Genomic DNA, 26,823 nt, shown 5'->3' with positions numbered 1-26,823 from the left:
GCAGCACCGAGCACCTTTCAGGATGGGACAAGCAGGCATCGTCCCCATGGGCAGAGCACGCTGTGGGTACTGGGAGGCTTGCAGGAAAAGCTGTCAAGAAACTTTCAAAGCTGCTGCTCCTAGGCTGAGTGTGCCAACAGGACATACAATAGTCACGGCACTCGACCCAGCCTCCGTCGGTGTCAGATCACATCTGCCACTTGGATGGTGGGAGAGCTGTAAAAAGAGGCAGCGTTTTGCCACAAACCACTTCAGTCAAAGGAAGTCTATCGTTTTTGCAACCGCAGTGCAGACCTGAAGGCACTGAACTTTGTATGTTGGAGATCTCAAACATCTCTAGGCATCAGAAAGCGTAAGATCTCAGAACTTTGTCCAAACTGAGCCCCAGAGCCTTGCTGCTGTCAGGGTACCACCTCCTGCTGAGAGATCCGTGACACAGCCGCTTGAACACGAGTTAAAGCAAGCAGATCCTGCATCCAGTTTGCCACGGAGAGAGAAGGTAGGTTGCAAAAATAAAAACTCTCCCAATTTGGTGAGTCTGCATACAAAAACCTGTGGCACTCGCATGCTGTAGCGGCTTCTCTGTGAAGCCTTAGAGGCTCTTTAGATGCGTTAGCAGTTCAGTCATGAGACCAGTACACTTTGATCAGCACAGCAAAACACCGCAGAAAAATTATCAGATTCGGCTTCTTATGATAATACTCAAAGCACAATCACAACTGTGTGCAGCTTCTTTTTAAAAGAAATTGTTCCCGTACAATTAAAAACTTTTATCTGTTGAATCTTTGATACAGTCACAAACTGCAAAATTTGGCGAAACATCACTTTGGCCAGGGATTTTTGCCTACTGCTGAAGAGGACTGTCACGCATGGTCCTTTCAAAACTCACAAACCAAACCCAAGCCAATACGCATACTAAAAATTGGAAACATTATTCCAAGTTATTTACTGGAAGACTTAATTTGGGCCACCCCAAGGCCACGTGGGTCAAAACTGGTAGAGAATTTGTGTGAAACTCACCGTAACACACTTGGAGAGTGAAAAAACGTTTCTGAAGATCAATTTTCTGAACTGTCAGTGGAGCTGTCAGCAGCATGCAGTAACAGCAACGCAAGGCCAGATGCAATATCTTTTTCTGCTTAGGAAAATCTGAATCTTCATTTCTCATTCCACAAGCCAAAACCATACACAGCATCTGTGAACGTGATCTCAGCCTCTGCCGTTGATACTCCTTCAGTTAGTGCAAAATATGTAAATATTTACTGAGAAAAAAAAAAAAAAAGAAAAAGGCATAAGAAAGTGACTCTACTGCCTGGTCTGCGAGTTAATTTTGTAAGACGCAGGTTCAACCGAGAAAAGACAGGAAGCAGCAGGGTGTTTTTGTGCTTATTTAAGTTGGAATTATATGCTTTGTTCACTTTCCCCTCCTTCATTTAGATAAGAAGCCAAGATTTGCTTTGGCTCAAAAGCAAGTTTTCTGCCAGCTTTTTTTTTTTTTTTTTTTTTTCTTCAACAGCTGACCTAAGTCTTAAAAACAAGCAAACAAACAAACAACAACAAAAACACACCAATTATTTGCAGCTACTGAATTGTGACCGCATTCTGGAACCAACAGGATTATCAGGAGGAAGAGGCAGGAGCAGGAGGACCATCTGTTGGCAGACATTGTCTAGAAATTGGATGGGAACTATAACACCCCACCAACAAATGACATGCTAAGAAATCACAGCGGAGCACGTCGCCTCTGACAGGTTATTATCGGGAAGCATATTGACAGCTTATCAGCAGGCAATACCAATACTGCCCCAGGGGAACCGTGCTGTACTAAGTCAGGAAACCCAGCGCAGTTGCTCTGAAGCAAGCAGATGATAGAGCAGATGAGAACCAGCGTGCACAGCAAGAGCTGGTAGCACGATAACCTACCTCCTCAGGGCACCAACCTCACCCGAGTGTGAACCGAGGAGATGCAGCTGAGAACTATCCGAGGGGATGAAGCAGCAACCTCAGAAGGGCATTCGGCTGCATCAGCACCACCTCGCAGCGAAGCTATCACTCAGCAATTTTAAAAAAGGGATTTCGTAATGGAATGTATGACACCAGCACACTCGCTGCAAAAAGCATTTTTGTGTGACAGTGAACTAAATTCACTTGCCAAACTGTGTTTGCAACGTTCAGTGCCTCTGCATTGTACGTATGCACACATTCAGCTTTTAATCAAAGCGATGGCATTTGTGTTATGTTTATATATGCCCTATATAATGCTGTCATTTTGCAGAAATCCAATATTTGAGTGACATTATTAATTCAGATAATTACAAATTTATTTATTCAGTAGGAACAAAAGCCATCTCAATCTCCTTCCCACATTGCTCACACTCCTTAGCTGCATTTTATTTCTTATGCTGAGGATTTTAGCACCTTTCCAGACCTGAGATTAACAGTTGCTGTTCAAGGCAATAGAAAGTTGTTGCCTTGGTCCTTATTCTGCCATTCCAAGGGAGTTTATGGGACCAAAAGCTCTGCTACCGGGTAGCTGGGAGATCCCTGACCCCAGGGACAGTCTTGCAGAGGCTAGTTGAGCCAGCTCTGTGCCACACTTCAAACCTCTGCAAAAAATGCTGGTGCTCAGCAACTTCAGAAAGGCCCCAGAGACGAGGAGGGAGGAAATGGTATGGCCAACACAAACCATGACAAGCAACTCCCAGCTGGGACACAGACCCTTGGCGATAGCAGGAGCTGGCTGAGGATGGCCCAGCTGTGTTATTCCAATACCTACAGTCTCCCCGGAGATGCTGCAGGATCAAGGATGGTAGAAAAAGTGTTCTGTAGCCACACATAGGGCACAGTTGAAGAATAATCCCACAGGGTGTATACGGTGCCCAAATTTATTCTGATTTTAATGCTTATTGATTTTATTATGCTGCTCTTACATGTTGTCTGGTAGCACTTTATAAATGTTTTATGTAAAATAAATAATTCAGGAAACACACAGCTTTCTTCAGTAAAGTTTATGACATCACGAGAGCTATTTTTTTGTTACTATACTGACTGCAATGATGAAAGAAATAGGAAAACTGGGATCTAGACATTTCAAACGTGACCATTTTTTAAATCACAGCTGCTTTTTGTGTTGCAGCAACTCTATGTTCAGGTCTTTATTAAACAGAGAATATAACACAACTCTGTCCCTTTCTGGTGCTTTTTAACATTTCTCCCCTCTGACTCTTGCTTACAAAATCATGTCCATAAGCACACTGCAGCTTTCTGTATTTTAATGTTCCTTTGTCTGCATTTCCCCATTATTTATTCTCTTTTTATTTTGTCTTCATTACCTCTCGCATCATATCAAAGGGAAGAAGTGCAAACCAAGCTAAGAAAAGACTCGCTTTTAACCTAATTGAATCAATTGACATCTGCTTTTTTAACACCCTTACGGTCAACTGCCATGAAAAGAGTCAACCAGTCGTAATGGTTAAAATCAGATAGGCAAGTTTTTTCTAATAATACTGCACCTGCCCTTACGTACCTCCTCCCTTACACACCTACCAGCCAGTTCCTTTACCCCCCAGCAGAAGAACAAGTGTTTACCTACACGATTCCTAGCACTGTGGTATCTCGGTGTCACTACATTCCTATACCGACACGTTAATATCCACACTCATCACTTCCAAGGAATTAATAGATCATGAAACACGGTTACGTATCTGTGTTTTTTACAGCTGTCAAGCTGGCTCTTAATCCTGCTGCACAGAACGTTTTCTGACTTCACAGAATCACTGCAGCAAGTTGCAAATTTCAGGAAATGAATAAATCCTGCCTGGGGCATGCACACAGATAATGCTGTGCGTATCTTGCTGCAAGTCATCATCAAGTCAGCACACTGCTCACCTCCCACAGCACTGCTCTAGGGGGAAGACAGGGCAAAGCAGGGGCAGGGATGGGGAGTCAGAAGGATCCTACTTTGTTAATTTTACTGTCCCATAGTACTCCCTTATGCATTTATCCAGTAGTCACAAAAAACTAGTCAAGACAGGGTAGAAACCCAAAGATAACTCCTCTTCCTTGAAATTTAGAAAGTTGTATCTCCCTGCCACATTCAACCCAAGCAATGATCACAGCACTGCGTAAGAGTAGCTTGCTGGACTACAGCTAAACTCAGACCTCACAAACAGCAAGTAAATAAAACGAGAGCCTCTGCTCACTTCACCATAGGAAATACTGAGCCAGGAATTCCCTGTCTTTTGCTCCCAGATTCACTGGGTCCTACTGCTTCAGCATTTTTCTTAGCTCTGACTCAGACAGCACTGTTTTAGAATTGTAGAATGTGTTAACATTGCTAGGTGAAAGTAAAAAAGCAGGCTCCAAAATAAAAGACACCTTTGTTTCAGAGAATAATGTAAGCCATTAGCATGCTTTTTCACCATTACCGTTGAACAATCCAACAATTTTGGTCTTACACATCCATACATTTTTATCCTCATCATATTCATAAGAAGTGACACAGTCTGAGGGCAGGGCTATCTAAAAAACAAACCCTGACCAGATCTAGGGTATCTGCAAATGTAATTCCAAGCTGACATTAACACCTAGAAACTTGGGGAGGGACTCTACCAGGAAGTATAGGGATAGGACGAAGGGGAATGGCTTTAAAGTAAAACAGAGTGGATTTAGATTAGGCATAGAGAAGAAATTCTTCACTCGGAGGGTGGTGAGGCACAGGTTGCCCAGAGAAGCTGTGGATGCCCCATTCCTCGTGTTCAAGGCCAGGCTGGATGGGGCTTTGAGCAACCTGGCCTGGTGGGAGGTGTCCCTGCCCATGGTGGGGAGGTTGGAATTAGATGGGCTTTAAGGTCCCTTCCAGCCCAAACCATTCTGTGATTCTATGAAACCAAGTATTTAGAGCCTGGAAATGTATATAAGCATTTATATAATCGTTCATATGAAATGCTTCATCGTCACGGACACCTAACTTGCATGGTCCGTGACAAAAAGGGGAAGAAAGGTTGGCACGCAGAACTCAGCAAGAGACTTGGAGAGCACAGCTTCTTCCTAACTCACTTCAGAGGAAGCCAACGTCCACAGGTAGCTCAGCTGCGATCCCACGCTGCCTTCTCATGCCAGCGTGCAGCAGTCCTGCAGTGGGCTGTGTCCTAATGCAGATGGCCATCAGCAAACAGCCAGGCAGCTGCTGAACACAGCATGCGGCAAGCTAACAATCTTCTACCTTCTGCACTCTGTTGATCAGTGATCAATATTTTCAACAAACAGAACAGCATCCCCATGACACCAGGACACACAGAGCTGCTTCTTATTTCCACGCCTCAGCCCTGGTGTCTGTGGCAACTACAAAGCATTCCATGTGGCTTGCAAATGCAAGTGTTTACATCTAAAACAAATCTAAAACTTTTTGTTGTTGTTTATTTCCTAGGTCTAAAATGGCCAATTCATTAAAAAATGAAACACAATACTATTTTCTTCCTCTGAAATGGTTTTCCTAAGGTTCTGAACAACTGCAAAGGTAGTGCAGGAAGTCATACCAATAAGACTTGCCTTACAGGCATGAGTTTTCTTGATCAAAGCCCATTAAAATATTTAACATACTTAAATGCCAAAATAATACATATTTTATTTATCTCAACAGTGGAGATAAATCCTACCAAGAGAATGTTTTTGTTCAGTAATAATGCAGAGCAGGCTAAAGGCCTCTGCTGAGAGAAGAATGCCTGGTGCTAGTCCGTGCAGTCAGAGATGAACCTATGAAGGGTTTCCAATCTAAATACCTAAGGTTCAGAAAGAGTTAAAAAGCTCTGTTGATCTCTTAGCACAAAATTTTGAATACACTGGACACTTCAAGAACAAGCATTCGCCGCTTTTTCACAACCATTTGATATATATGCAGTGGATAAGTAAAACACACATTTAGAGCAGCAAGGCTTTAAAATAGTTGTGCATTGGTATCAAGAACTACTGTGAGGAACAGTACAGAATCCTGTCCTCTGTTTTGTAAACTCTGTACCACAGCTACACTTTAAGATTGACAGTTTCACCTCGCGTGTTTGCTTTTCCATTTGTCTTACGTCTTAAATGGCACCACTTGTACACAGCTCCCATTCAGAGGCAGTTTGGTGCGTTCAACGAGCTCCTGGAGCCCATCTTCTTTCTCCGGGTACTGAGGCAGTTTTGATGTGCCCTTGTGCTAGCAAAGGGTTAAAAACTTTTCTTATGTTCCTACTGGGTTGTAAAAGAAACTGCTGAAGCTGATCAATGACCACTGTTAAGACCTGGAAACCAATTATAAACCTGAAATTTGTGATGAACAAAGCTCTGAAACACTAGGATGAAAACTACTGAATTAGTCCAGTTCATTAAAATCATTAATAGTCATGAAATGAAAACCACCAGAGTCCAAAAAGGCTTAATGCCCTATCCATATTAATTAGATGGGAGCAAATCTGAAGTGAAAAGCAGCACATGCTTTGTAGAATTAGCAATTGCTCTCTACAGACTACACAGATCTCTATTAAAATTCAGTTTAATTAAAATTGATCACGTTAAGAAACTGATGTGGTTAATTAACTGAATTCCTGGACTTCTTTTCATACATTTCACAAATGCATTGTACACCGCTTTCCTGGGCGACAGCTCACGCTGCAGTGACAATGTGGATTTCGCAGGTTAACGCTGCGCGTTCCGTGAGGCCGAAGGCTCAGCACCCCGCCAGGAAGCGTGGGCAGCACCGAGAGAGCAACGGGCCCTGGGAACCACCAAAATCTGCCCCCAGAAAGCCTGGCTGGCATCTGAACAGCTTACCTCGTAGATCAGCACGGATCTCTGGGCATACACCAGATGTCTTTTAGAGCTTTCCGAAGGTCCATCGTTAGAACTAAAAGCACGTCACGCGCACTGCACTGGCACAGACTGACCTAGGCAGGCAAAGGATCTGGTCCATGCAGTCTGGGAATATAAACATGCGGGCTGCAACCATCCCAGTTCTTAAAGCACGTTGTCCCCACGTATTTCACCAGGATGGATGAAATAACAGGGCTTGGCTAAAGGCTTAAGTTACAGCTGCCCAGAAACTCGGAGTTGGCACAAGCAGCAGTGGTCTCTACGCTGTTTGCCGGCGGACCAGCAACCTGGTACCTCCGGGAGTTTGCAGTATCATTTCTAAACAACTAGGTAACAACTTTCAGAGCTTTAAACTTGGAATAAACCACTGCTACCCCACCAACTTCACGAGATAAATCTTAATTGGATGCAACATCCTATTTTTATGATATCGTTGTTTGAAAATAAGCACCAAATGAAATAGCACGATGAGTTGTGCTGTCCCGTTTTTAGTAAGCAGAATCCAGGATTTTCTTTTCTGTGCCATTATTCATGGGTGGCTTTTGGTCTGTGGGAGCAACTCAGTCATAAAGTACTGCTGCAAGGGATTCTTGTGTTTCAGAACATCACTTCTTACAAAAAGATCAGCAAATAGCCAGTGCCTGCCCCTCACATCATGCCATTCAAGACGACATCAATGCAGCCACTGTTTGAAAGGAAGCAGACAGACAGACATCAGTACTGACACGGCATATAGGATCATGCTACAACATCCAGATTATCATCTGAACTGCCAGCCAGGTGGCTTTCCAGCAACAATGAATGTGGAATCCTCCACGACTTGGAAGCAACAATACTTCTGGATGCAGCCCAGAGGTAGAAAAACAATATTTTAAAGGGTGGACAACCGTGGCCAGACAGCTCCTGGGTGGATCAGGGGTTTGAAAATGAGAAGAAGTCTACATGGATGCTACAATAATTACCAAAGAATTGCAATGTCACAAGTTTATAATGCATAACTCAGCTTTACACATGAATTTTAAACACCTTTCATTTAGATTCAAATCTATCTGAATAATGCCGCTGAACTTGGCATAACCACATCTCGTTCTTTGTTACTTCCATTGCCTAAATTCTAACTTTTTCTTCTCAGAACACATTTTGCTACTCAATGATTGCTATTAATATTTAGTGCTAACGACACACTTTATACACAGATGTTGCGTGCAGGCCACCCGTGTATGTGGATGGACAAACATATGCGTGTATGTTATCTATGTATGCGTGTGTAGAACCAACTGCAGTTAATTCCAGCACTTTTTTAAAAACAAAAGAAAAAAGCAACATCAGACTAGGATATAAGATACATGTCTGACTCTTAATTCCCTCATGGCCAAACCCTTGTTAATGTCTTGGCCTGTCTCAGTAAAATGATCATGGTTCAAGTAATGTAAAACACACGCGTTCAATCATTTTCCTTTTCCCTAAAGGCAAACACTTTCTTATCATGGTGAAACAGGAGTCCTATGCTGATACACTGGAGAGCCTAAGTTCTTTTAAGCCTCATCAGAAAACTGAATACTTACTGCAACCTATCATTTGTACTCAGTGCTCAGTACAGAGTAAAACAAAAGCGTAATGCTGACTGAACCTCCTGTGTTTGTTTGCATTATTTTGCATTGCATAAGCCTAAACAGCTGCCTTGCAAAATGAGAGTAGACAAGGAAAGACACAATATCAAACAGAAAAACAAAACAAAACAAAAAAACACATTACATCTATTTGTATTTAAATCAGAATTTCATAGCCAATAGTTAAATACAATTGGTTGAGACGAGGTGTTTGATATACTTGCCTTGGAAGGGGAGTTATTTTACTAAAGCACTTCTCCCAGCAACCCCACAGAAGGCAAGACCTTAGCACAGCAGGTGTACACTCTTACTTGAACAGGGTCTTCTTATAATCCACTTTTTATAATAAAAACAGAATATTCATATTTTAAGAAGTTAAGTGACAGTACAGGTACTGGAGAAAATGGAATAAAGGAAACTCCACGATAATTAAAGCAGGTTCTGCACTGGTTAAAAAAACATCAGCAACGACGATTACTAAAAAACCCTTTTAGAAAATTCTATCATAAGTTGCCTTATTCATTTTTCCTTACAGGTTCCTATGCCCATCTTCAGTTTCTCAAAGAAGTGCTTGAAAACTTCCTAGGGCTACCAGGCCAAGCTGCATCATTTCCCTGCGTAACAGAAAAACAAACTGGAGTTGTCCCTTTCAAAGCAGAAGTCAGGGAAGTTCACAGGAGTCATGAGAGATGACAGAAAGGGAACAAGAAATGTATGACGATCAAATCCACCCTTGTACAGAACAGGGCCAGACCTCAAACCTTGAGTGACTTCCTGGGCATTCACTGCCTAAGGCTGTGGCATTTTCTGGAGCAGCTCTGGCTCTCTCCTAACCCTGCTCCTCAAGTGCAACTCCAACAGCTCCCAGCTCACCAGGACTCCCCAGGCACACAAAGGTAACAGCAGTGATTTCCAAAGGGGCAATAAGAAGCCCTTCCCCATTCATCTGTGCATCCATATCCTTACCCTAGCATCTCTCTCCTAAAAAAGGCAAGCTCCAAAGAAGATGCGGTTAAAGTGTCATTGGAGATAAGGGACGTGGCATAGTGCGTGATATTGGTGGTAGGGGGATGGCTGGACCAGATGATCTTGGAGGTCTTTTCCAACCTTCATGATTCCATTGTTCTCTGCTGCTCTCTGCAAGCTGCCTTTGCTTGCTGCTAACATGGTTTAAATACAAGCGTTAGACCCATCTCAGCAATGGACATGACTTCCCTGTTAGTAGGTTTAGAATGAAAGATGCCATTGAACAGCTACAGGGAGCAACCTTCTCTACAAAAAAAAAAAAAAAAAGTTCAGATTCAACTTATATTTTCCACTGCCTTCAGCTCCATCAATGAAGAATTCCCATTATTCAGGACTTTTTAGCACAACCTTAGCCTACAAGTGCTTTTCTGGTAATTATCAATACGTGTTTTATGTAAACTTCTGTATACGCATTTCAGAGAAAACAGGATGGGATTCATGAAGCAATTCCATGCCAACAACAGGCATGCCACTACCAGCAAATCAGATTCCTTAATTTCTACTTATGAAGGAAATCACACCTAACAGAACTGAATGAGACCTAACACAGAGACCAAGCCTCCACCTGCTTTATAATCACACGAAGCTACTATAACTATTCAGTTAGTGGCATTACTCCAGGTTTACAGATGAAACAAATAAAAGGAAAAGAGAAAAACCTTGATTTGCCAACAGAAATACAGGCCACGCCGTATTCTATTTTAAACAGATCAGGAGGACAAAACCCCAACCAAACAAAAAGCAGCAGTTTCTTCTGTAGTTAAAAGCCTGAATCATCAGAACCAAAGACACATTCACCACAAGGCTTACTTGAAAATCAATAATTGAAAAGTAATATACTCCTTTAGGTTATCAACATCAACAGTCAAATTGTTTTATATTACTTTCATATGCCTCATACACAAAGTATTTAAATGCAATAACCTTCCATCTGGCCTTCTAAATACATCTTGGGTCCATTACCTGCAGCAAGGTACAGAATGAAGACTTTGGCTATCGACTGGGTAGATGAAGATGTAAATCATTTAAATGAACATGTGGAAAACTGGAGGCACTGCCAGAAAAAGTTACTGCTGGATCTCATTTCCAAAGTCTACCAGAAAGCACTAAAAGGAAACTGCACTACAGAAATACTCACGGCTGACTCTGGAAAAAAGTGGCAATATTAATTCTCAGTAAAGCAACACTGAAGCTACACAAGGGTGCAGTTTAGCCCCATATCTCATCAACTCGTTAGCAAACCAATGAATATAGAAAAATCATGTTTTTTATGCCTTCCTGTGCATGTATTTAAAGATTACGTGGAAGGTTAAGGATTGTTTCATTATTTCTTGACGAACTCATCAGTAGGTAAGGTGAAGTAACAGCTGCACTCAAGATGTAGAGCTGATACATACTTCTCCATTTCATAACTTTGTTTTTCTAACAGGTCGATGGCTATCGTCCGTAATTTCAAAAATGATTATTTGTATTCTTGGGTACTGAGAAATAGTGCTGGTTTCATACACTGAACATTAACTACTTTCTGAAAGTTCAGGCCCATAAGGCTATTTCAAAACGCATGCTTACCTTGGCTGTCATCTTCTAACTCGAGGGAATTCTTAGCAGTGCCTGACAGACTTGTTACTATCCCGTGTTTTATCATTTTCTTTAGTTTGACCCTTCTTCCTACAAGAATTGTCAAAATCTAAAATGCTTGAAGTGGAAACAGCCCAAACTAAAATTTCAGGAAAATGAATTAGTAATTGGATTTTATACGTAAAATTCTGCCACACTATAATTACTTTTGAAAGAAAATCCCCTATTCTTCTTGCAGTTTGGAAAGGTAACGCTCACTTTGGATGTACAAAGTACATAAATGCTTCATGTGAATTATGTACCTTGGCATGCTGCTCTAAAAAGACCATTATTATAATTAGCTAAACACATACAGGATTGTTATTGGTAAAACACATGAATTATTCCTACAGTGAGATTAAAGCCTCTAAATGGAAAAAAAAATCTTAAAAGATTACAAGTTAAATCACCTAGAAAGACGGACATGGAGAATGCTGGACAGGAAGGTGGATGATACACTCAAGGCACCCAGCCTCAGTAAGTTCAGCTACAGTTCATCATATCATACCAGACCCCGCTTCAGTAATCCATTCTTGTGCTCTGCATGGAACAAGGAGCTTTGTAGCAACCTCTTGCGTTAATTTTGCATGAAAACACCATCTGGCCCTAAACAACTATCTAGGCTATGGATCTGTTATAGCCTAGATGTGGTCAACATGATATTGAAAGGTCAAAGAGGGGTCTAATTATACGCCTTGGTACTTAGAGGCCACGGTCACTGGAGCATGAACATAATCACTCAGGCCAAACAAGAGTCATTTATAATTTTAATTATCAGTGAATCAGACATCTCTCAAAGAGTTGTTCCATGTAAAAGAATTATATGATTGTTGCTCAAAATATCTGTCTTGTCTTGTTTGTCTCTAAAATAACCCCTTGAGATAATCTCCGGTAATTTGTTGTTGATATATTTAGAATCCATCAATCTTCTCAACTAATGCATATTAGCATATTTGGAGTATTGTACAATTATGCACCAAAAAAACCCCTTGTGTTACAACAGTATTGAGCCTTACAAAAAAATAAAAAAATAAGATTTCCAAACCTGAGAAATATCTGACTATGGCTGACTGAACAATTCCCTTCACTCCATTCCATGCAGCATGTACAGCACACTGTAGTGACATCTTCACAAGTCTTTTGCTTCATTCATGGAACTTGGAGTTCTTCTGGAGAAGGAATGGAGCTGTAACTAAAGGAAACCCGCTTTAGCTGCTTAAAAAAAAAAAGCAAAGCTGTGTTTTGAGAGTCCAGGATGACACAAAAAAAGATATGTCAGCTGTTAAGTTGGCCTAGAAAGCTTATACAACCTCACGGCCTGTCACATAAGCTATTTGCTACACAAATCATTTTTGCCCTGCCTCAGATGGTCACTAATTCCTCAGGTGTTTGTTGTCAGTGCTTGACTTGAGACATGGGATTTTAATTTAGGCAAGTATGAATGCAGTTCTGCAGATAGAGCACATTCAAATGTGACCTCAGTGCAAGTTCAGCTTTCAACGTATCAAGTGCCAGTTGCCAGTAAGTTTTCTGAAGTAGATGTCCTAGGCATTTTACATTCAGCATCCAAAAATAAATAAAAATAATAATAATAAATCAGTGCACTGTTTTGCAGCTCTTCCAGAGCTTCCCCTCCGACCCCTCCACTTTCCCCTCCTACTCATCCAGCACTCACCAGTTCCACTTTCCCACTGGACATTCTCTGCACTCCCCACCTCGCCCCTACCAACAATACCTGGTGAGACAGCAGCTCACAGAGGCCTGGGAGAACGAACAGAGCTGTTACTGGAGCCAAAGATGACTGTTGGTTGCTGCTGAAAGCATGGCTGTGTTAGATAACGTTGCTGTAATCATCAGTGAAAGCTTATGAGAAAGCTGTTAATTTAGTGTACGATACAAGCAGTGGGCACTGAGATAAAACATTCACATTAGGAGATAAAGTATTATTACAAATATATTTATGCAAGTTATAAGGGACATGATTTAGTAGTGCTAAAAATGGTGTACTGTGATTCCTTTAATAAATAAATAATCCACTAGTGCTTCTCCAGGAAAACAAGCAGACAACAATAAAACCCTCAGCGTGTTTCTCTGATGAATACTGTCATCGCCTGGATAACAGGCTTCAGCCTGTTTTGGTCTTCAGTTAACATTAATGTCACTGTACCTGTCAATCTGTTTTGCATAATTAAAAGCGCACGAAATGTCATCAGCACTTTCTTTACATGGTACTTCAGGTACTGCTCCCTTGTTTGCGTGAGGAGCACAGTAACAGTAGGAGATGCCCGTAGGAGATGTGTGAGGGGAGCTCGCTCTCAGCCTGTGTCATGGGGATGGCTGGGCTCTTGTCCCTCCAAATAATCTCAGCCGGGTGGTGATGGGGAATGAAGCCACCAAGTGGAATCAGCTCCTGGGGAGCGTCCAGCTGTACCGTCAGCCCAGCTGCCCTCTCGAAGCCCAACTGTCCTCTACACCTGCCCTCTGCCAGGTTTCTGATGTGGCCTGATAGCATTTCAGACAGCACACCGTGTACAGGGTGCAACTGCTCCTGCTCAGTGCCTGTGTTTCTGGCTGCTTGTAGGGCTCCATTTTCCATCAAAAGGTCTCAAGGGCTCCATGGCAGCATTAATATGAAAAAGAACATAGCCTACAGTTCAGCATGTTACATATGCTCACATTTAACTGACTTGAACTTTCATGGAGACTGCTGACATGCTTAAAATTTAAGAAAGCAGCTAGTATTTTTGCTGAACCTGGCCTCAATACTCAGCTACAACGGCTCCATTTTCCACCACCATACCCATTAAACACTCTGCAACCTCTGAACCCTGGAGCTCCATCACCACCGGGACGGGATAACCTACATGGTGTACTCACCGTGTGGCTGAAGTATGCTCAGACATGCAGAAACTCCCCCGCCCGGTCACCCCATCACCAAACCCCTTGGCCCACCGTACTGTAGGTCAGCTCCCCTCTTGCTCAGACAGCCCCGTCTCCTTCTGGAGGAAAGCAGGAGTCATGGGAGACGATGCCCAGGGCTGACTGGCAGCACAAGTCCCGGTACCCACACCATAGGCACAGCCACGGTGACTCCAAGCACCGTGCACACAGAGTCTGTAAAACAGGCTTTCAATAGTAATAAATGATTAGCATTACAATCTGAATCTCAGGAAAAAGATTTACCTCCCCCAGCGTTTCAGCACTGAATTGAATTTGCAAATCAGAAAAAGAACGCTTAACGCATTTGACCAAGTCTAACGCAAGTCTTGAGCTGCCACTGTCACCAGCCATTTTAAACACACCTCGGCTAACACAGATTTCTCCCACGTTTATATATGGCTGGATAGAGAAAGAATAGATAGTTGTAGAGTCAAAGCAGCTAGAGTAAAATGCAGGACTAGAATCAAAGACAAAGATAATTATTAAACAGAAAAAGGTAATAAATTGGATCATTTGCTTCCATATTTATGCTTTCAATCGTTAATCAAATCCATTTCCATTTCTAATTTTACAATTTTTCTTTGCTTTTGACCTTTAATAAAATGTTTCAATTGATCAGGGTAATAAAAATGTGAATTATATGAGCTGGCACAGACAAAGAAAGACTGTTGAGTAATCTGTGTTTCAGATATAACAAGGAAAATGCCTGTGATTAAGTATGGGCACAGAGAAATCTGGAAAATAAATCCAAGTATCATATATTTCTTACTTAAGAATTTGACAAAAAGCTTTTTTATTTTATTTTTAACCATGAACCACGAAAATACGGGGGGGGGGGGGGGGGGGGGGTGACAGTAACTCATTCTGTTGACATACAAAATCTATTTGCTTATTAATATCATTTTTTTTAAGGCTAATAACATATTATAACATACATATGTAATATATATATACATATATAACACATATGTAATAACATTCTCATCTGTTCTCGAGTTTTGTTTCAACTGATTCTTAAACACTAAGTTGTTCAAATTGTTTCATAAGATAAGCATTTAAAATTGTTTTTTAGGGGTTTTCTAAACACCAGCACACTCCTATGTCAGCAGGAATGTAATCAGGGCAAGCAGCCTGGCAAAGCCCGCTGACCAGCAATATTATTTGTTTCAGTAGCTTTCCCTTGAATAGCGAGTATTGATTTTCTACATCAGAACTCTTATACAAAGAGCATTAAAAGAGAAATTATATTTTCTATTTTTTTTCTCCATCTTATTAAGGAGCACTGCTGAAGACTAACAATAATCATCAGAGATGGAAAATTCTGAGCAGAATAGATCGATCATTTAGGAGTTCTAGGAAAAAAATGTGTGTTTTTTTTTTCCCCCTTCCTTTTTTCTTCTCTTTTAGGAGTTCTTACAATGAGGCAATGGCACTTCTGCCAGAAAGAATGTCTTCTTCCTTGGAAGAAGGCAATTAGCTTAAATGCATTTACTCCATTACTATCTGGCCTCGGTTACCCGTGTTCCTCAAAGCATTTCTCACAAAGCTCAGGTAAGCAAAGGCATCATGGAAAAAAAAAAAAAAAAAAAAAGGCAAAAGAAAGTAAAACAAACAAACAAACAAAGCACACTGTGAACGGTACCAGGGGACTGGTGGAAAGAAGAGGCTCTGGGAGAAGAGATCAAGGGGAGATGTGTGCTTAAGAGGCAAAGGATGGAGCTGAGCAAGCATGAGAAGACTGGGAAAGCCAGAGAAACGCTGTGGGAAGGTGTTCTTTGGAAGAGATGACAAAGAGGACTATGACTGCCAGAAAGCAAAATTTCAATAGATTCGGCACTTCAAAAGCCTTTTCAGTTGTTCTTGCATATGGATATTTTTCTGGGGAAATACATGGCAGCTGGTTTTGCAGGTTTTCTTACTCCTCCCGCAACAGCCATGGACTGACATAATTAGCAGCAGTCATGACAGTCTATGAGGATTTACAGTCCTCAATTAGCAATGCTCTTCAGCGTCTCTCAAGGAATAACAGAATCTTTTTTTTTTTTTAATCATACTATGATAATTTCGGTCCACTGTTACATTTACATCACCATAGTTTAATTAGAGTCCAGAGATGCACAGCAAAGATTCATCCCCGCTGCAGTCCCAGCATCAGTGCCACCAGTCAGTTGAACCGGGGAGCCCGGAGTAACCCCGCTGAGAATTACTGCAAAAGGATTACTCACAGAGGAGACACGAGCTAACATTCGCCTTGCTCTCTGGCTGTGCTCTTGGGGTTAGGTATGCCCAGTAAGAGACGTGGGGCTCCATAAAGAACAAGCAATGACATTTAACTTCTAGGCTTCTAATCCCAAGGAGGGAATTCGGATTTCAGAGTCCGATGTCTGCAGTGCATGGAGGAACTTGGCATTTCAGAGCAGGATTCAAAACAACCAGCGCACTGAATCCAGAGAAAAATCTGAGCTCACAGAACATCCTAAATGCCAAACTAATGCATTTATTCAGCAAAGCAGACAAGCACCAGCACACAGAGTACTGGACCTTCTCAGGGTAGTCTTCTGCACTTACTCTCCTCACCTAACAAGGGCTCAGCTCTGTGTTTCCCAGCTCCAAGAAGAGTGCCTGGCCTCCAGGGTGTACGTAAAGCCACGACAGCTCCTCCTGCCATTCCTCCCACCAGCCCTGTGCTGTTATGCACAAAGGATTGCTGATCTGAAGGAAAAAGCATGGGAAAGAATGAACACAACCGGTCATCTATAAAGACAGGGTAACTTGCCCCTAGGTTCCCAGATTATGATCTCTGTTTCCAAGTCTATCTGGGATAGTTTCTACCCTCGTGGCAATGCATTAATTGTCTGGAGAGGAGACTCATTCCTAACACTGCCCAGCACACATACTACCCCACTACCTCAATCCCTCAGCTGTTCTAGCAGGTACACTGTAACATCATCCTCATCCTGCAAGTTCCTGCCTCTCTTTTATAATTACTCACCTTCATTTTTTTTTTATCTTAGAACTCACTCTCTTAAGCACTAACACATTTTAGGTATCATCAGGGAAACCCATGGAGAAAGCCCCCCCTTTGTGCTCGAAGTGCCAACAAGTGACTAGAAACACCACCTAAAAGTGCCACAAGGAGAGTAATGGGCTGGGGGAATCTGATTAAAGGAGAACGGCTCAGATGAAAACTTCACCCCCAGCTTAACCAAAATCCAACACAAAGTTTGGATTATCACAGTGAGCTGGAGTATCAGCACCAGTTGCTGAAGGCTCTGTACTAATAAGGGAATATTCAAACAAAAAGCATATTAACTCAAAGTGCACATTTTTATTTAATTAGGGGTAAAATAGAAAGAACAGTAATAGGTCAATAATAATGACTTATTACTTCCTTTATGTGGCACATTTACAATAAATGGTAATTTACCATTAGAGAGACATATTAATTTTTTTTTTCTGCTAAAGAAATTAACATTAGTCATGTTGAGAAAGAGAAGGCTCTCCATTTCCAGCTTGAGGATTTGCATTCAGCAAGGCAGGCTGCGGATATTACAGACCCCATTCCCCCTTTAGCAATGCAGGAAGAATTAAAGCATAACCATGTATGACATCATTCCAGCTGTACGCTGATGGGCTACAGATCGTTTCATCCATGCTATTTGAAAAACATTCCGCTTTCCAGTCATTAGACTTGCTAAATGGATTCACCTGCCATACCCTTGGAATCATTAAAAAAAGAAAAAAAAAAAATCTTTGGCACGCAAGAGCCTTGCTTTAATTTTATTCTCTTAGTTGATGTTCTACTACTTTAAATTCTTAAAAATAACTAAGAACATATTTTTTGCTTATTCCATTGGAAAAGAAAAGCTACATTTCCTGCTTTTGCTCTTGCTCTAGGCTTATTTCAAAGTTTCTGATTAGCTATCTCCAGAAAACACATACAGCATGACTTCCTAGACAAAACTCGTCATTACAGCGGGGCTGTATTGTGCCTTAGTATTTTTAAGTAGCTGCCTGTTAGCCTGTTGCACAGAAAGGGGGATTGGTTTACCAATCTGAAGTCTATTTCGGGTAATTTTCTTACTTATTTGACATGAAAATAGAGAGCTGCTATTTAACACTCCTTCCAATCACAGGAAAATATCACACAATTTGTGCACTCATTATGGCTGCACTCTTAAGTTCAAACTCATTTAAAAGCTTCGACTCTTCAGGTGGGATTTTCAAAGCTGCCTCTAGGTCATTAATTTCTAATTGGACACCCCAACCCTCTAGGCTAGCTTTGAAAAACTCATCCTAAATTATCAATATTCTACTTCCTAATAACCTGGTCTGCAATGCAGTCACCAGGACAAAACATTTTGCAATTGGAGGGAGACTGCTGTGAACATGGGAGAGAGAAGGAAGGAATTGTATTCTGCAGTTTTAATAACAATATTATTTCCCATTTCTGCCCTGAGGAGTGAAAGGGACCAGACAGATAATGGAGGGAGGACGAGGGAATCTTTAAAAACAAACAAAATGGGAACCCAAACTTCATCCCTCCCTTGAAAACAGAACAGATTGAACAGCAACGTGCATGGCTTGGGTGTACATTTAAAGTAAGTTTAAAACAAAATGGTAAAAAAAAAAAAAATCAGTTTAAGAGGACATTAAGATACCATATAATAAGACAAAGCAGCATATTTGATAAAAATAAAATAAATAAAGTTCCATTACAAATGAAACCCCACATTTTTGAAATACAGAAGATGGGAATTTAAAAAAGTAAGTTAAATATCAATAATTAACCCTATTGGGCTAAGTATGTTCTAAGTAATAGTTACATGTAAGATTAGAAGATTTCATTCAGGATACACATCAGCCTGAGCGACCTACTGAAATGGATGCAACGAATTACATTGCGTCTAAGGCAACAGTAGGAAAAAATGCAGTGAAACATTTGAGAATACTCATCAATTCAAGATTGTAAATAATTTGAAACATACCTCTCCAAACACACCAGGAAAGGGGAGGAGAGCACTGATCTATGCCATTCCTACATTAATTAGCAGGCATTCAAACAATCAAGTTGTCTAGTAGGTGGGGAAAAAAATCAAAACCCTAAACCCACTCTCATGTAGGATTTTAATTATTAGTTTCTTTCTTGGAGTTTCCTAAATTCTGGAACAGCTGTAGAACTCAGTCATTACTTTGTGGAGTCCTTGCAAAGTAAATATCCGTAACCATCTCAAAGGAGAAAAAGGACTCCATTTGTTTTAATATGTCATATTAAAACCACAAATCTTTGTTTTGAAATCCAGGTTATTCAGTATAATCAGAAGGAAGCCTTATGGTTCAGCCTATTTGTTTTACCTGCCGCTCTGAGACTTGACACAGCTTAGAGTACTGTAGTTCTTATCACAAAAGCCTTGATCCTGAAAACACTAATTACACATTGGCATTCACATGCTAGGTAGCGCGCTCTGTTTGATGTTACACTGGGCATCAGAGCACGAAGAACAGCAGTGCTGGCAAGGTAAGAGCTAGGAACAAGCGTGGCTACAAAACACATTTCAGAATGCAAACTGAACAGCTGCATAGGGAAAACGTATACATGCACACTTAAGGCTACAGGATACTCAGTGCAATGGTCCCAGTTACTGTATTTTCAAATGTTTAGCCTACAGATTATTTTAAGTGACAAAGCAAAAGACTTCCCTGCAGCAGCTCATAATAAGCATCAGTGCAAGTTACTGGAGAAATACAACTCTTGGTAAACTTTGTATAGCTGCCAGGTTCAGATTTTCTAGTGTCTCCTTTGCCTCTGCCTCACACAAGTAACCTGGTGACAAGGATTATGCACGCAAAAGAAAAACCACAAACAACAAAAACAAACAAGCAAACAAAATAATAATGTCTTCATTTTTTTTTTTTTATAAACACTTTTTTTTTTTTTTTTGGTAATAGGTGTATCAAATACAATCAAGATACTAGTAAAATACTTTACTACTAATACTGCTCAGAAGCTGGCTTACAAGTCAACATACGATGCCTGGAAAGTCACACCATTATAAATTTCAAATATTTCAAAATGCTTTAAGTAGTTACATTTGAAATACAAAATCTAGGAGAAACATTTGTCACTGTTGTTTTATAACTCCGTTCATATGCATTAGGGGAAATTTTGCATAGTGAAGGAGTTCAGGCTATGGAGTGAAGAGACAGTGTAAACCAAACAGGTGAAATTCCTGAGTAAGGTCACCATCTGGATTTTACCTGAGCACAATTCTCTTTGTGGCTTTGTCCAAAGAGTTAGTTCAGATTCAATTAATTCTATATTCTCTGTTTCAAGCTGTGGCAGCCCAGTAACACCACAACTGACCATATCGGGACATTCTTTGAATACTTAATAAGGTTTTCATTTTATGAAACCTTAACGAGGTTTTCATTTCTAGTATATTGATAGCTGGTGACATCCTTGCTTTTCCTTAAAAGGTACTCTTGCCAGAATATGTATAAAACTCTAAAGCTGCATCCAAGACCAGTAATATGTACGTGCATATATTCATATATATGTCATATTCCCTGGTGCTGCTTTCCCGAGCAGCAGACTACTGTACGTTGAGAAGGTGGTGGTCTGTGTGGCAGCTCACCTGAGCAGTGCCCGGCCTGTGCCGAGCTGTCTGTACGGCCAGACCTTCAGGCTGAGATGTGCCCCGCATATCCCTGAGCCACAGGATAAACTTTGCTGGCTCAGGGTAGCAGAGGAGCAGCTCCCACTGGCACCAGTGATTGCACCACCTGCATGGCCTTGCCTTTATCTCAAAGTGCAGCAAGAATTTCACACGTGAACACCCTTTCTGTTTGACAACAGGAATGATGAACAGAGTTGTCTCCTTGTTGGACAAGCCTGCAACAGCTTCAATGGCCAAAACGGGGTAACCCTTCCTACAGACAGGTCCGTGTGGTGTGCAGCATGGGGGTCAGTCCCATTGGACACCGTACAGCTCAGGGCTCCCTGTATGGAAAGGGATGTAAGATCATCTATACTATTCTCCCTTTCTTTTTGGTGTTAGCTCCAATAAGTAACATTTCAGATGACACTTTACAGAGTCTGAGTGCCTTTCCTACTGGGATCATAACAGATCAGCACCTCCTGGTACAAAACAGTCCCAAAATACATTTTTTTCTAGCAAATACAGGACTACTCTGCACTTCTCATGCCCCTGTATTAAATGTACTCGACCTTTGTATGACCAAGTAGTCTTTACATGGATAGTGTACAAGTATCAAGAGAATACTTTGAGTGCATCCAACCACCAGGAAATTCTCAGTATCTGCCATTCCTCACTTCTCACTAACACACTTCTGCGCGCAGCTGTACAAGTTCGCATTTCTCATCAGTATTTCCCACATTTATACTAGTTGCCACTTCTTAAATATTAGGATAGCCTTTCAAAGTTTTATGACAATTTGGAGGACAGGAGGGAAAATTAAGCAACTAGTTAAAAACTGAGAATTAAAGTGAGATATTTCATTGTTATTACTTGCCTTGAAAGACTAAATGGACTCACATAATATGGAATTAAATTATTATTTTCAATTAAAGTAGATACACTGCTGCAGCCCCACAGACCTCAGGATGCTTTAAAGAAAATGAGGTAGGCGTTTCACAGGAGAAAAACGCATTGTGCATCAGTGATAAGAGAGGCAACACCGTGACTCCTTCTCTGCTGCTGTTCACACACTGAAGTCCAGGGTCTACCGAAGAGCAGAGGCCTCAGAAGAGGGCTCTCTGCACGCATCTGCTTCTCACTCCCAACTGGTTTCCCCCCACGGTGTGCCAAACCACCCCAAGAAGCTCTCCCGTGAATCTATACCATTTTCCACAGAGATAAATAGGCAATTGAAATCTAAAGGCCCATGACCACACACATTTTGTATACAAAATGCTGTAATCTTGTAATCAATACACGATTTAACACGAAGCTAGTACAGCCCTTGGGGGAAGGGGGCTGTGCTGTGAATGCTTAGTTAGGGCAACAAGGTTTGCTGCTGTCTTTCTGCTTCATGGAAATGAACGGGACTTTAACGTTACTGCTCAACAATGCTATCTGATGGTCACAGTGTCTTGGAGTCATCAACAGCAACTATAGAAAAAAAGCAGTTAAGGTAACGCTTGAAAACAGAGCCTAAGCATACCTGGTTGGTTGAGAAACCCACGTCCTATGGCTCAAAAGGGAATTTGCTGCCACACTCATCGCAGCACTGACAGCAATTTTTGAGAAGTCATAGCAAGCTAGGAGAGACAGCCTGCCCCCCTTCACCCTTAAAAAAAAAAAAAAAAAAAAAGCACACAAAACAACCACCACCAACATCACAGCATTGCTTTGCAGAACTAGAAAGACGGGCGTACTCCTGAACATTTCTGTTACGAAAATGTCATTATGTAGGAACAACTTTTATCGGCTTTCAGGCTTGAAAAGAGCTTAGGACAGAAGCAGGATAGCATCTACTGAATACCATTGATTCACAGAAACTATTTCAAATTTAATTATATCAGTAATGTACTCTTTCCTTCTGATAAAGTTACATTCACCTGAGGATTTTTTTAAGTGAAATTTCCAATACTAACATTGGTTTTACATTTAATTAGACAATAAGGAATTAAAAGCCAGAAACAAAGAGTGAAATTACCTTGAAATCATTACACATCTAGAAATCCCATATTTAAACAAGCTGTTACCCTTGTCCTTGCTGCTCACGACCAGCGGTAGAGACAGAGCAGTGAAATACACAGATCATGGCTCTAGCACTGTACAGCAATTGATGTGAACCACGGTATTAATTCAAATACAGAAATTGTCTCCTGTGGCAATAGGAGGGTTGCTATTTTGGTTTTAGTTAGCATTTTCATTTGTGATTAGGACTACGGTGTGAAAAAAATGTACTGTGATCTTTACAGCTGGTAACAATTTGGGAGAAACAGCAAAAATGCATGAGATTACCAAATTTGAAGAAACGAGGTAAATTAGAAACACATGCAAAGTTAATACATGTGGCAAATATAATCCCAAGTACAGATGGAAGAAGCAAGTGAACAACACAGAAAGCAAGCTAACTATCAAGGAACAACATTTCCTTATGAGCTCTTCCAAGCCCTGTTAGCTAGGTTAAAGAGCTTTCTTGGTGCTGGCCGTCCTACCTCCTGCTGCAGGCTGCTGCCTTCTAGCAGGAGAGGCAAAAGAAGTGATGTGCCTGTTCTTCAGTTTCCAGTTCCGAGCCAGGCCCATTATCATGTAAACCACTATTGATTTCAGTTCACTTTAATACCCTGGACTGAACTGTGGTGGTGAAGGGCTCCAATTCATAACTCCTGTCAGATTTAGCTGCCACAGTGAAATCCACAGAGGTTGTGAATAAGAGACCTTAGAAATCATTTCAAAGTGAAACATGATTCAAATAGGCAGGTACAATTTGAGGATATATACACCAAATCACAAGGTCTTCTACACCAAATCAACTAGCTCTTCTTCTACAATGGACAGAGACAGTTTAATTGAATGGATACCACAACGAACTACAAGCTCAGACAGTGAGTTATGAAACCACTGCCTGAGTGGCAGGGGAGACACACTACTGAGGCAGTCAGCAACAACACAAACACCTTCCATGTTTTGGACACTCATTCTGGACTCTGCGTTACAACAAAGCAGGCCTTCGGGGAATTAATTCTCCCCTTGAGAATTACAAGAATCTACAAGAATCCCCTTGTAGCCTCGCAGCACACCCTGGGTGGGCAAGATTACCAAAAGCAGTACTGCTAAGAAGTCTGTGACATGCAAACATTGCACAAGCTACTTGTGGATCCTTTGGCATCTTGCCTTTTTGTGCTTTTGCTTCCCAAGCCTACATCTGTTCAGACCATAATCTTCTATTTATACCCACCCTCCAAACTGCAATGGTTCAGTTCCTTGGCTGAGGCCAAGCGTTTAACAACCAAAACAACACAGCAATTCACAAACATATAAAAGTCTTAAGATTCATTTGTCCAGATTTAAATGTCTGCACTATACAAGCCCACTTATGGATTAAATGAATCATAGTACAGATTTATTCTGTCTTTCTACAGACAGAAGCCCACAGTCTAGACATCTAGCCCAGAGGTAGCTATTTATCTAACTACTGACATCTTCAATACAAGATTAACTCTACCTCAAGTCACTATAAGAATAACTAGAAGTAAAGGAAAAAAGAATAAGGACGTTAGATTAACTCTAAAAAATATTTCTTTTGTATATAAAGGTTCCCCTATCTCGGATTTTTTTTACAAGGATTAGGCAGAAGCTTCTAGCAGATGTCCTATGGGTGAAGTTCTGCTCAGGCAGGAGGAGCTGATGATTTAGCAGACTTTCTCCATCAGGAAGTCGTACTGCCATTACTACTTCAAACAGTAAGAGCAGTCAGTTTATGGTGCCTCTTGGCATCCAGAAATACTTCTTCAAGCAAATGACTAACCACAAACAGCCTAAAATTCCTCCTGTGCCCAGACTACCACTGTGATTTAAAATACTCAATCAAGACTAAAATAATACAATTCAATCAAAAGGAGACAAGAGGCAGTCATAATCTCCCTGTGTTTGCATTTACTTCTGCAACATTTTACACAGACTAAATTTTGACAGGCAAGCATTGCTGTCATATACACAGAAATACTTGTATGAAACAAATGTGTCCAAGCACTTTCTGCATGCCATTGTGCGTGTGTAAGGTTTGGAAATGCAAGCTGCAGTTCCCATATACATACAGGAAACCCAGGGACACGCCCAATTCATAGCCCTGGGGAACCTGGCGGTTCACAGGGGCAGTATCAGAAGATGAGATGTTTACAGTGACAAACTGGCACCACTGAGGCAAATACTAATGAGGCAGCGTCGGGGCAGGGCCCACGGGGCTCAGGATCTTCTACAGGTATTTTAAGAGAAATCTATGATCTCTAGTATCAAAAGCCACTGAAAGATCACTAAGAATTAAAATTGACAATGTGCCAGAATCCACCTACTATAAAACAGAAGGTCACTACAAATCCTCATTAAAGCTGTCTTACTGCTTTGGCCTGCTTGAAATTTTTCAAACAGTTTATTATTACCATGAAGGTAAGGGCTGTAGTTGCCCTGCCACAACCTTTCTCCAGGACCTTTGCTAGAAAAGGTGGATCTGAAACAAGGTGGAAATCTGAGAAATTGCCTGTGGACAGCAAAAGGCTGCTTAATCAACTGCTCCAATCGCCAGCAAAGAAGAAACTCTTACAGATGCCAACGAGGTGTTAATGATAGATATTATAAAAGGGAACTGCTACAGTATATCTTCCAAGGACTGCTACAAAAGCCTTGCTGGCAAAAGATCAAGAAAACAGCTTGCAAGTGCAGGACCATATCTATAATAACAGTACAATGTGACAGGTTTAAAATCCATGAGCTGTGCTGAAGTACATAGTTCAGAATCCCAGTGACCCAGCTGGAACTGAAGCTGTTGAAAGCCTTGCTGTCTAACCACCACAAGAAAAGATCCAAAAGCATCTCACATCTCCTCACCACTACACCTTACATTGGGAACAGCAGCAGCCCAGATCGCTTGCCCATAATCAGTCGGCTTCCACCACCACGCCTGGAAGACTTCAGCTGATAATAATAATAGCAATAATTAGCCATAGCAGGAAGGTAACAGCAAAACCACAAACCAAAAATGCCAAGGCCACCACAGATGCTTAAAACAACAGGACGTGCTAGCAGCTGGGTGTGCAAAAGAGGCAATGGCAACGTCACCTGAGTGTCTCTGGACTTGGAGGAAATACTTTAGCAGGCAACGTGGCCATCTACTTACGAAAGTACGGTGATTTTCTCCCAGCTCTATTCCTCTTGTTGTCTCTTCACTTGTGGTTCTTTGGTTCTTTTTGCTCACCACACTTGTTTTGGTTTTCCTTCTCCCCTGCAATGGCAGAAAGACCTTTAGTTTAAAGTTGTTTATAAATCTGATTTAAGAGAAAAACTTAACAGAAGTCCCTTTTAGCATAGAGTTTACATCTCCTATGCAGTACAATATACTCGGTATCAACCAAACATTTACACAAAAAGATCTAAAGGCAAGAAAAGAAGGAAAAGACATATAGCTACAGATATGTAGCCACTCTATATCCAGAGCTTTGTTTTGTTTGGTTTTTAAACTTTATAGTTGCTAATTCAGCTATAAAATAAAGTAGCTCTCTCTAGGTAAGAAGCCAGAAAGAAAAACTGGATGTGTTACCAGTTATTCATTCAGTTCCAGTAGCGTGTCACTTCCCCCTTCAAAGGCCCAGTGAAACAACCAAGCAAAAAATCTCCCTGGCATCTAAAACCCTCCCAAACCGTAAGGAGAGCAAAGGAGCAGCATTTCATTAGCACCCTCTGGGTTAAGTTTGAGAAGGATTAGCATTTGTGCACATCTTTGGCAATCGAACATTGCTGCTTTCGAACGTTGTCGTTGTGAGTGCTTTGTGGTCTACAAGTTAATGCAATGAGTTTTTATTTTCCTCTTTTTGACCTAGAAGATCTTCAATTTAACTACATCGGACCCGGATGAAAACTCTTCATTAGCCTCACGTGAGCGCGTTGAGAAACTGGTTAACAGACAAACCTTTCTGTCCTGGGTACCATATCATTCTTTTTTCTTAGATGTTGTGGTTTAGGGTGGATGACAGGTATCCCACTTCTGTTTTGCCTTTCCCATTATCCGATTCTGTTTTTTCTAACAATGGTTTTGC

At 41.2% G+C, this 26,823-nt stretch overlaps 1 protein-coding gene across 1 annotated transcript in view; it reads right to left on the bottom strand.

The window, feature by feature from the left end:
* Window positions 1-142: 142 nt before the first annotated feature.
* The window catches only part of DCDC1 (doublecortin domain containing 1), a 247,801-nt gene continuing 221,120 nt past the window's right edge, over window positions 143-26,823 (bottom strand). The window contains exons 28-29 of the mRNA XM_084521002.1: window positions 25,908-26,012; window positions 143-216 (exon numbers count right to left, since the gene is read on the bottom strand). The gene's annotated coding sequence lies outside the window, so the exon portion shown is untranslated. The remainder of the gene's footprint in view (window positions 217-25,907; window positions 26,013-26,823) is intronic.

Source organism: Aythya ferina (assembly GCF_964211825.1).
Source record: "Aythya ferina genome assembly, chromosome: 5".
Taxonomy (NCBI): Eukaryota; Metazoa; Chordata; class Aves; order Anseriformes; family Anatidae; genus Aythya; species Aythya ferina.
The sequence above is the reverse complement of the archived record's forward strand: the minus strand, read 5'-3'. Positions and strand labels throughout refer to the sequence as shown.